The sequence below is a fragment of the Phoxinus phoxinus genome (assembly GCF_949152265.1).
Source record: "Phoxinus phoxinus genome assembly, chromosome: 10".
NCBI lineage: Eukaryota > Metazoa > Chordata > Actinopteri > Cypriniformes > Leuciscidae > Phoxinus > Phoxinus phoxinus.
In genome coordinates this window covers 9,911,016-9,923,783 of record NC_136885.1, presented here as the reverse complement: position 1 = coordinate 9,923,783, position 12,768 = coordinate 9,911,016, and positions in this window count along the sequence as shown.

Below are 12,768 nucleotides of genomic sequence, written 5' to 3'. Positions count from 1 at the left end.
ATAGGTCAGATATGGCCATATATGGCTTATGAAGCATCAGAATGAGTCAATGAGTATGTATAGAAAAATCAAGATGAGGACTCTTTGGCCAAAAATATGTTCAGTAGGTCAAATATGGAATTCTGAATGGCTGATTTAACATCAGGAGTCTCTAAGTGTATATAGTTTAAAAACAATTAGGACCATTTGACCAGAAATAAGTTCAATCCGTCAAGATATGGACTTCTAAATGGACTTAAATATGGCTAATGAAGCATCAGAAGTTGTCTATGAGTATGTCTGGAAAGTTCAAGATTGAGGATTTTTTGGCCAGAAATATTTTCCTTGGGTCAAATATGGACTTCTGTATGGCTAATATAACATCACAACAAGTCAATCTTTACGAATAGCAAGTTAATGTTCAGGTACTCTTTGGCCAGGAATATGTCCATTAAGTCAAAAAGTGACCTCTGTATACAGAGTTCAAAGACTCTGTATGGCAGATTTTTCATCAAAAGTAGTCTATATTTTTATTTATTTATTTTTTTTAGGACCGTTTAACCAGAAATAAGTTCAATAGGTCAGATATGGCCATATATGGCTTATGAAGCATCAGAATGATTCAATGAGTATGTATAGAAACTTCAAGATTGAGGACTCTTTGGCCAAAAATATGTTCAGTAGGTCAAATATGGAATTCTGAATGGCTGATTTAACATCAGGAGTCTCTAAGTTTATATAGTTTAAAACCAATTAGGACCATTTGACCAGAAATAAGTTCAATCCGTCAAGATATGGGGATCTAAATGGACTTAAATATGGCTAATGAAGCATCAGAAGTTGTCTATGAGTATGTATGGAAAGTTCAAGATTGAGGATTTTTTGGCCAGAAATATTTTCCTTGGGTCAAATATGGACTTTTGTATGGCTAATATAACATCACAACAAGTCAATCTTTACGAATAGCAAGTTAATGTTCAGGTACTCTTTGGCCAGGAATATGACCATTAAGTCAAAAAGTGACCTCTGTATACAGAATTCAAAGACTCTGTATGGCAGATTTTTCATCAAAAGTAGTCTATTTTTTATTTTTATTTTTTTTTAAGACCGTTTAACCAGAAATAAGTTCAATAGGTCAGATATGGCCATATATGGCTTATGAAGCATCAGAATGAGTCAATGAGTATGTATAGAAAAATCAAGATGAGGACTCTTTGGCCAAAAATATGTTCAGTAGGTCAAATATGGAATTCTGAATGGCTGATTTAACATCAGGAGTCTCTAAGTTTATATAGTTTAAAAACAATTAGGACCATTTGACCAGAAATAAGTTCAATCCGTCAAGATATGGACTTCTAAATGGACTTCAATATAGCTAATGAAGCATCAGAAGTTGTCTATGAGTATGTATGGAAAGTTCAAGATTGAGGATTTTTTGGCCAGAAATATTTTCCTTGGGTCAAATATGGACTTCTGTATGGCTAATATAACATCACAACAAGTCAATCTTTATGAATAGCAAGTTAATGTTCAGGTAACTCTTTGGCCAGGAATATGTCCATTAAGTCAAAAAGTGACCTCTGTATACAGAGTTCAAAGACTCTGTATGGCAGATTTTTCATCAAAAGTAGTCTATATTTTTATTTATTTATTTTTTTTAGGACCGTTTAACCAGAAATAATTTCAATAGGTCAGATATGGCCATATATGGCTTATGAAGCATCAGAATGAGTCAATGAGTATGTATAGAAAAATCAAGATGAGGACTCTTTGGCCAAAAATATGTTCAGTAGGTCAAATATGGAATTCTGAATGGCTGATTTAACATCAGGAGTCTCTAAGTTTATATAGTTTAAAACCAATTAGGACCATTTGACCAGAAATAAGTTCAATCCGTCAAGATATGGACTTCTAAATGGACTTAAATATGGCTAATGAAGCATCAGAAGTTGTCTATGAGTATGTATGGAAAGTTCAAGATTGAGGATTTTTTGGCCAGAAATATTTTCCTTGGGTCAAATATGGACTTCTGTATGGCTAATATAACATCACAACAAGTCAATCTTTACGAATAGCAAGTTAATGTTCAGGTACTCTTTGGCCAGGAATATGACCATTAAGTCAAAAAGTGACCTCTGTATACAGAATTCAAAGACTCTGTATGGCAGATTTTTCATCAAAAGTAGTCTATATATATTTATTTTTTTTAGGACCCTTTAACCGAAAATAAGTTCAATAGGTCAGATATGGCCATATATGGCTTATGAAGCATCAGAATGAGTCAATGAGTATGTATAGAAACTTCAAGATTGAGGACTCTTTGGCAAAAAATATGTTCAGTAGGTCAAATATGGAATTCTGAATGGCTGATTTAACATCAGGAGTCTCTAAGTTTATATAGTTTAAAACCAATTAGGACCATTTGACCAGAAATAAGTTCAATCCGTCAAGATGGACTTCTAAATGGACTTAAATATGGCTAATGAAGCATCAGAAGTTGTCTATGAGTATGTATGGAAAGTTCAAGAATGAGGATTTTTTGGCCAAAAATATTTTCCTTGAGTCAAATATGGACTTCTGTATGGCTAATATAACATCACAACAAGTCAATCTTTATGAATAGCAAGTTAATGTTCAGGTAACTCTTTGGCCAGGAATATGTCCATTAAGTCAAAAAGTGACCTCTGTATACATAGTTCAAAGACTCTGTATGGCAGATTTTTCATCAAAAGTAGTCTATTTTTTTTTTTTTAGGACCGTTTAACCAGAAATAAGTTCAATAGGTCAGATATGGCCATATATGGCTTATGAAGCATCAGAATGAGTCAATGAGTATGTATAGAAAAATCAAGATGAGGACTCTTTGGCCAAAAATATGTTCAATAGGTCAAATATGGAATTCTGAATGGCTGATTTAACATCAGGAGTCTCTAAGTTTATATAGTTTAAAAACAATTAGGACCATTTGACCAGAAATAAGTTCAATCCGTCAAGATATGGACTTCTAAAAGGACTTAAATGTGGCTAATGAAGCATCAGAAGTTGTCTATGAGTATGTATGGAAAGTTCAAGATTGAGGATTTTTTGGCCAGAAATATTTTCCTTGGGTCAAATATGGACTTCTGTATGGCTAATATAACATCACAACAAGTCAATCTTTACGAATAGCAAGTTAATGTTCAGGTACTCTTTGGCCAGGAATATGACCATTAAGTCAAAAAGTGACCTCTGTATACAGAATTCAAAGACTCTGTATGGCAGATTTTTCATCAAAAGTAGTCTATATATATATATATATATTTTTTTTAGGGACCCTTTAACCAGAAATAAGTTCAATAGGTCACATATGGCCATATATGGCTTATGAAGCATCAGAATGAGTCAATGAGTATGTATAGAAAAATCAAGATTGAGGACTCTTTGGCCAAAAATATGTTCAGTAGGTCAAATATGGAATTCTGAATGGCTGATTTAACATCAGGAGTCTCTAAGTTTATATAGTTTAAAACCAATTAGGACCATTTGACCAGAAATAAGTTCAATCCGTCAAGATATGGACTTCTAAATGGACTTAAATATGGCTAATGAAGCATCAGAAGTTGTCTATGAGTATGTATGGAAAGTTCAAGATTGAGGATTTTTTGGCCAGAAATATTTTCCTTGGGTCAAATATGGACTTCTGTATGGCTAATATAACATCACAACAAGTCAATCTTTACGAATAGCAAGTTAATGTTCAGGTACTCTTTGGCCAGGAATAGGTCCATTAAGTCAAAAAGTGACCTCTGTATACAGAGTTCAAAGACTCTGTATGGCAGATTTTTCATCAAAAGTAGTCTATATTTTTATTTATTTATTTTTTTTAGGACCGTTTAACCAGAAATAAGTTCAATAGGTCAGATATGGCCATATATGGCTTATGAAGCATCAGAATGAGTCAATGAGTATGTATAGAAAAATCAAGATGAGGACACTTTGGCCAAAAATATGTTCAGTAGGTCAAATATTTAATTCTGAATGGCTGATTTAACATCAGGAGTCTCTAAGTTTATATAGTTTAAAAACAATTAGGACCATTTGACCAGAAATAAGTTCAATCCGTCAAGATATGGACTTCTAAATGGACTTCAATATGGCTAATGAAGCATCAGAAGTTGTCTATGAGTATGTATGGAAAGTTCAAGATTGAGGATTTTTTGGCCAGAAATATTTTCCTTGGGTCAAATATGGACTTCTGTATGGCTAATATAACATCACAACGTCAATCTTTACGAATAGCAAGTTAATGTTCAGGTACTCTTTGGCCAGGAATATGACCATTAAGTCAAAAAGTGACCTCTGTATACAGAATTCAAAGACTCTGTATGGCAGATTTTTCATCAAAAGTAGTCTATATATATATATTTTTTTTAGGACCCTTTAACCGGAAATAAGTTCAATAGGTCAGATATGGCCATATATGGCTTATGAAGCATCAGAATGAGTCAATGAGTATGAATAGAAAAATCAAAATGAGGACTCTTTGGCCAAAAATATGTTCAGTAGGTCAAATATGGAATTCTGAATGGCTGATTTAACATCAGGAGTCTCTAAGTTTATATAGTTTAAAAACAATTAGGACCCTTTGACCAGAAATAAGTTCAATCCGTCAAGATATGGACTTCTAAATGGACTTAAATATGGCTAATGAAGCATCAGAAGTTGTCTATGAGTATGTATGGAAAGTTCAAGATTGAGGATTTTTTGGCCAGAAATATTTTCCTTGGGTCAAATATGGACTTTTGTATGGCTAATATAACATCACAACAAGTCAATCTTTACGAATAGCAAGTTAATGTTCAGGTACTCTTTGGCCAGGAATATGACCATTAAGTCAAAAAGTGACCTCTGTATACAGAATTCAAAGACTCTGTATGGCAGATTTTTCATCAAAAGTAGTCTATATATATATATATATATATATATATATTTTAGGACCCTTTAACCAGAAATAAGTTCAATAGGTCAGATATGGCCATATATGGCTTATGAAGCATCAGAATGAGTCAATGAGTATGTATAGAAAAATCAAGATGAGGACTCTTTGGCCAAAAATATGTTCAGTAGGTCAAATATGGAATTCTGAATGGCTGATTTAACATCAGGAGTCTCTAAGTTTTTATAGTTTAAAAACAATTAGGACCATTTGACCAGAAATAAGTTCAATCCGTCAAGATATGGACTTCTAAATGGACTTAAATATGGCTAATGAAGCATCAGAAGTTGTTTATGAGTATGTATGGAAAGTTCAAGATTGAGGATTTTTTGGCCAGAAATATTTTCCTTGGGTCAAATATGGACTTCTGTATGGCTAATATAACATCACAACAAGTCAATCTTTAGGAATAGTGAGTTGATGTTCAGGTAACTCTTTGGCCAGGAATATGTCCATTAAGTCAAAAAGTGACCTCTGTATACAGAGTTCAAAGACTCTGTATGGCAGATTTTTCATCAAAAGTAGTCTTTTTTTTTTTTTTTTTTTTTTTTTAGGACCCTTTAACCGGAAATAAGTTCAATAGGTCAGATATGGCCATATATGGCTTATGAAGCATCAGAATGAGTCAATGAGTATGAATAGAAAAATCAAGATGAGGACTCTTTGGCCAAAAATATGTTCAGTAGGTCAAATATGGAATTCTGAATGGCTGATTTAACATCAGGAGTCTCTAAGTTTATATAGTTTAAAACCAATTAGGACCCTTTGACCAGAAATAAGTTCAATGGCCTGATATGTATATCTATTGGACTTATGAAGCATCAGTAGGAGTCTTTCAGTGTGTATAGAAACTTCAAGATTGAGGACTCTTTGGCCAGAAATATGTTCAGTAGGTCAAATATGGAATTCTGAATGGCTGATTTAACATCAGGAGTCTCAAAGTTTATATAGTTTAAAACCAATTAGGACCCTTTGACCAGAAATAAGTTCAATCCCTCAAGATATGGACCTCTAAATGGACTTAAATATGGCTAATGAAGCATCAGAAGTTGTCTATGAGTATGTATGGAAAGTTCAAGATTGAGGATTATTTGGCCAAAAATATTTTCCTTGAGTCAAATATGGACTTCTGTATGGCTAATATAACATCACAACAAGTCAATCTTAATGAATAGCAAGTTAATGTTCAGGTAACTCTTTGGCCAGGAATATGTCCATTAAGTCAAAAAGTGACCTCTGTATACAGAGTTCAAAGACTCTGTATGGCAGATTTTTAATCAAAAGTAGTCTATATTTTTTTTTTTTTTTTTTTCTTTAGGACCCTTTAACCAGAAATAAGTTCAATAGGTCAGAAATAGCCATATATGGCTTATGAAGCATCAGAATGAGTCAATGAGTATGTATAGAAAAATCAAGATGAGGACTCTTTGGCCAAAAATATGTTCAGTAGGTCAAATATGGAAATCTGAATGGCTGATTTAACATCAGGAGTCTCTAAGTTTATATAGTTTAAAAACAATTAGGACCATTTGACCAGAAATAAGTTCAATCCGCCAAGATATGGACTTCTAAATGGACTTAAATATGTCTAATGAAGCATCAGAAGTTGTCTATGAGTATGTATGGAAAGTTCAAGATTGAGGATTTTTTGGCCAGAAATATTTTCCTTTGGTCAAATATGGACTTTTGCATGGCTAATATAACATCACAACAAGTCAATCTTTACGAATAGCAAGTTAATGTTCAGGTACTCTTTGGCCAGGAATATGACCATTGAGTCAAAAAGTGACCTCTGTATACAGAATTCAAAGACTCTGTATGGCAGATTTTTCATCAAAAGTAGTCTATATATATATATATATTTTTTTTTTTAGGACCCTTTAACCGAAAATAAGTTCAATAGGTCAGATATGGCCATATATGGCTTATGAAGCATCAGAATGAGTCAATGAGTATGTATAGAAACTTCAAGATTGAGGACTCTTTGGCCAAAAATATGTTCAGTAGGTCAAATATGGAATTCTGAATGGCTGATTTAACATCAGGAGTCTCTAAGTTTATATAGTTTAAAACCAATTAGGACCATTTGACCAGAAATAAGTTCAATCCGTCAAGATGGACTTCTAAATGGACTTAAATATGGCTAATGAAGCATCAGAAGTTGTCTATGAGTATGTATGGAAAGTTCAAGATTGAGGATTTTTTGGCCAAAAATATTTTCCTTGAGTCAAATATGGACTTCTGTATGGCTAATATAACATCACAACAAGTCAATCTTTATGAATAGCAAGTTAATGTTCAGGTAACTCTTTGGCCAGGAATATGTCCATTAAGTCAAAAGTGACCTCTGTATACATAGTTCAAAGACTCTGTATGGCAGATTTTTCATCAAAAGTAGTCTATATATATATATATTTTTTTTTTTTAGGACCGTTTAACCAGAAATAAGTTCAATAGGTCAGATATGGCCATATATGGCTTATGAAGCATCAGAATGAGTCAATGAGTATGAATAGAAAAATCAAGATGAGGACTCTTTGGCCAAAAATATGTTCAGTAGGTCAAATATGGAATTCTGAATGGCTGATTTAACATCAGGAGTCTCTAAGTTTATATAGTTTAAAACCAATTAGGACCTTTGACCAGAAATAAGTTCAATCCGTCAAGATATGGACTTCTAAATGGACTTAAATATGGCTAATGAAGCATCAGAAGTTGTCTATGAGTATGTATGGAAAGTTCAAGATTGAGGATTTTTTGGCCAGAAATATTTTCCTTGGGTCAAATATGGACTTCTGTATGGCTAATATAACATCACAACAAGTCAATCTTTACGAATAGCAAGTTAATGTTCAGGTACTCTTTGGCCAGGAATATGACCATTAAGTCAAAAAGTGACCTCTGTATACAGAATTCAAAGACTCTGTATGGCAGATTTTTCATCAAAAGTAGTCTATATATATTTATTTTTTTTAGGACCCTTTAACCGAAAATAAGTTCAATAGGTCAGATATGGCCATATATGGCTTATGAAGCATCAGAATGAGTCAATGAGTATGTATAGAAACTTCAAGATTGAGGACTCTTTGGCCAAAAATATGTTCAGTAGGTCAAATATGGAATTCTGAATGGCTGATTTAAACATCAGGAGTCTCTAAGTTTATATAGTTTAAAACCAATTAGGACCATTTGACCAGAAATAAGTTCAATCCGTCAAGATGGACTTCTAAATGGACTTAAATATGGCTAATGAAGCATCAGAAGTTGTCTATGAGTATGTATGGAAAGTTCAAGATTGAGGATTTTTTGGCCAAAAATATTTTCCTTGAGTCAAATATGGACTTCTGTATGGCTAATATAACATCACAACAAGTCAATCTTTATGAATAGCAAGTTAATGTTCAGGTAACTCTTTGGCCAGGAATATGTCCATTAAGTCAAAAAGTGACCTCTGTATACATAGTTCAAAGACTCTGTATGGCAGATTTTTCATCAAAAGTAGTCTATATTTTTTTTTTTTTTTTTTTTTAGGACCGTTTAACATGAAATAAGTTCAATAGGTCAGATATGGCCATATATGGCTTATGAAGCATCAGAATGAGTCAATGAGTATGTATAGAAAAATCAAGATGAGGACTCTTTGGCCAAAAATATGTTCAGTAGGTCAAATATGGAATTCTGAATGGCTGATTTAACATCAGGAGTCCTCTAAGTTTATATAGTTTAAAAACAATTAGGACCATTTGACCAGAAATAAGTTCAATCCGTCAAGATATGGACTTCTAAATGGACTTAAATGTGGCTAATGAAGCATCAGAAGTTGTCTATGAGTATGTATGGAAAGTTCAAGATTGAGGATTTTTTGGCCAGAAATATTTTCCTTGGGTCAAATATGGACTTCTGTATGGCTAATATAACATCACAACAAGTCAATCTTTACGAATAGCAAGTTAATGTTCAGGTACTCTTTGGCCAGGAATATGACCATTAAGTCAAAAAGTGACCTCTGTATACAGAATTCAAAGACTCTGTATGGCAGATTTTTCATCAAAAGTAGTCTATATATATATATATATATTTTTTTTTAGGACCCTTTAACCAGAAATAAGTTCAATAGGTCAGATATGGCCATATATGGCTTATGAAGCATCAGAATGAGTCAATGAGTATGTATAGAAAAATCAAGATTGAGGACTCTTTGGCCAAAAATATGTTCAGTAGGTCAAATATGGAATTCTGAATGGCTGATTTAACATCAGGAGTCTCTAAGTTTATATAGTTTAAAACCAATTAGGACCATTTGACCAGAAATAAGTTCAATCCGTCAAGATATGGACTTCTAAATGGACTTAAATATGGCTAATGAAGCATCAGAAGTTGTCTATGAGTATGTATGGAAAGTTCAAGATTGAGGATTTTTTGGCCAGAAATATTTTCCTTGGGTCAAATATGGACTTCTGTATGGCTAATATAACATCACAACAAGTCAATCTTTACGAATAGCAAGTTAATGTTCAGGTACTCTTTGGCCAGGAATATGTCCATTAAGTCAAAAAGTGACCTCTGTATACAGAGTTCAAAGACTCTGTATGGCAGATTTTTCATCAAAAGTAGTCTATATTTTTATTTATTTATTTTTTTAGGACCGTTTAACCAGAAATAAGTTCAATAGGTCAGATATGGCCATATATGGCTTATGAAGCATCAGAATGAGTCAATGAGTATGAATAGAAAAATTAATATGAGGACTCTTTGGCCAAAAATATGTTCAGTAGGTCAAATATGGAATTCTGAATGGCTGATTTAACATCAGGAGTCTCTAAGTTTATATAGTTTAAAACCAATTAGGACCCTTTGACCAGAAATAAGTTCAATCCGTCAAGATATGGACTTCTAAATGGACTTAAATATGGCTAATGAAGCATCAGAAGTTGTCTATGAGTATGTATGGAAAGTTCAAGATTGAGGATTTTTTTGGCCAGAAATATTTTCCTTGGGTCAAATATGGACTTCTGTATGGCTAATATAACATCACAACAAGTCAATCTTTACGAATAGCAAGTTAATGTTCAGGTACTCTTTGGCCAGGAATAGGTCCATTAAGTCAAAAAGTGACCTCTGTATACAGAGTTCAAAGACTCTGTATGGCAGATTTTTCATCAAAAGTAGTCTATATTTTTATTTATTTATTTTTTTTAGGACCGTTTAACCAGAAATAAGTTCAATAGGTCAGATATGGCCATATATGGCTTATGAAGCATCAGAATGATTCAATGAGTATGTATAGAAACTTCAAGATTGAGGACTCTTTGGCCAAAAATATGTTCAGTAGGTCAAATATGGAATTCTGAATGGCTGATTTAACATCAGGAGTCTCTAAGTTTATATAGTTTAAAACCAATTAGGACCATTTGACCAGAAATAAGTTCAATCCGTCAAGATATGGGCTTCTAAATGGACTTAAATATGGCTAATGAAGCATCAGAAGTTGTCTATGAGTATGTATGGAAAGTTCAAGATTGAGGATTTTTTGGCCAGAAATATTTTCCTTGGGTCAAATATGGACTTTTGTATGGCTAATATAACATCACAACAAGTCAATCTTTACGAATAGCAAGTTAATGTTCAGGTACTCTTTGGCCAGAAATATGACCATTAAGTCAAAAAGTGACCTCTGTATACAGTATTCAAAGACTCTGTATGGCAGATTTTTCATCAAAAGTAGTCTATATATATATATATATATATACATTTTTTTTTTTTAGGACCCTTTAACCGAAAATAAGTTCAATAGGTCAGATATGGCCATATATGGCTTATGAAGCATCAGAATGAGTCAATGAGTATGTATAGAAACTTCAAGATTGAGGACTCTTTGGCCAAAAATATGTTCAGTAGGTCAAATATGGAATTCTGAATGGCTGATTTAACATCAGGAGTCTCTAAGTTTATATAGTTTAAAACCAATTAGGACCATTTGACTAGAAATAAGTTCAATCCGTCAAGATATGGACTTCTAAATGGACTTAAATATGGCTAATGAAGCATCAGAAGTTGTATATGAGTATGTATGGAAAGTTCAAGATTGAGGATTTTTTGGCCATAAATATTTTCCTTGGGTCAAATATGGACTTTTGTATGGCTAATATAACATCACAACAAGTCAATCTTTACGAATAGCAAGTTAATGTTCAGGTACTCTTTGGCCAGGAATATGACCATTAAGTCAAAAAGTGACCTCTGTATACAGAATTCAAAGACTCTGTATGGCAGATTTTTCATCAAAAGTAGTCTATATATATATATATATATATATATATATATATATATATATATATATATTTTTAGGACCCTTTAACCGAAAATAAGTTCAATAGGTCAGATATGGCCATATATGGCTTATGAAACATCAGAATGAGTCAATGAGTATGTATAGAAAAATCAAGATTGAGGACTCTTTGGCCAAAAATATGTTCAGTAGGTCAAATATGGAATTCTGAATGGCTGATTTAACATCAGGAGTCTCTAAGTTTATATAGTTTAAAAACAATTAGGACCATTTGACCAGAAATAAGTTCAATCCGTCAAGATATGGACTTCTAAATGGACTTAAATATGGCTAATGAAGCATCAGAAGTTGTCTATGAGTATGTATGGAAAGTTCAAGATTGAGGATTTTTTGGCCAGAAATATTTTCCTTGGGTCAAATATGGACTTCTGTATGGCTAATATAACATCACAACAAGTCAATCTTTACGAATAGCAAGTTAATGTTCAGGTACTCTTTGGCCAGGAATATGACCATTAAGTCAAAAAGTGACCTCTGTATACAGAATTCAAAGACTCTGTATGGCAGATTTTTCATCAAAAGTAGTCTATATATATATATTTTTTTTTTAGGACCCTTTAACCAGAAATAAGTTCATTAGGTCAGATATGGCCATATATGGCTTATGAAGCATCAGAATGAGTCAATGAGTATGTATAGAAAAATCAAGATTGAGGACTCTTTGGCCAAAAATATGTTCAGCAGGTCAAATATGGAATTCTGAATGGCTGATTTAACATCAGGAGTCTCTAAGTTTATATAGTTTAAAACCAATTAGGACCATTTGACCAGAAATAAGTTCAATCCGTCAAGATATGGACTTCTAAATGGACTTAAATATGGCTAATGAAGCATCAGAAGTTGTCTATGAGTATGTATGGAAAGTTCAAGATTGAGGATTTTTTGGCCAGAAATATTTTCCTTGGGTCAAATATGGACTTCTGTATGGCTAATATAACATCACAACAAGTCAATCTTTACGAATAGCAAGTTAATGTTCAGGTACTCTTTGGCCAGGAATATGTCCATTAAGTCAAAAAGTGACCTCTGTATACAGAGTTCAAAGACTCTGTATGGCAGATTTTTCATCAAAAGTAGTCTATATTTTTTTTTTTTTTTTTTTTTTTTTAGTACCGTTTAACCAGAAATAAGTTCAATAGGTCAGATATGGCCATATATGGCTTATGAAGCATCAGAATGATTCAATGAGTATGTATAGAAACTTCAAGATTGAGGACTCTTTGGCCAAAAATATGTTCAGTAGGTCAAATATGGAATTCTGAATGGCTGATTTAACATCAGGAGTCTCTAAGTTTATATAGTTTAAAACCAATTAGGACCCTTTGACCAGAAATAAGTTCAATCCGTCAAGATATGGACTTCTAAATGGACTTAAATATGGCTAATGAAGCATCAGAAGTTGTCTATGAGTATGTATGGAAAGTTCAAGATTGAGGATTTTTTGGCCATAAATATTTTCCTTGGG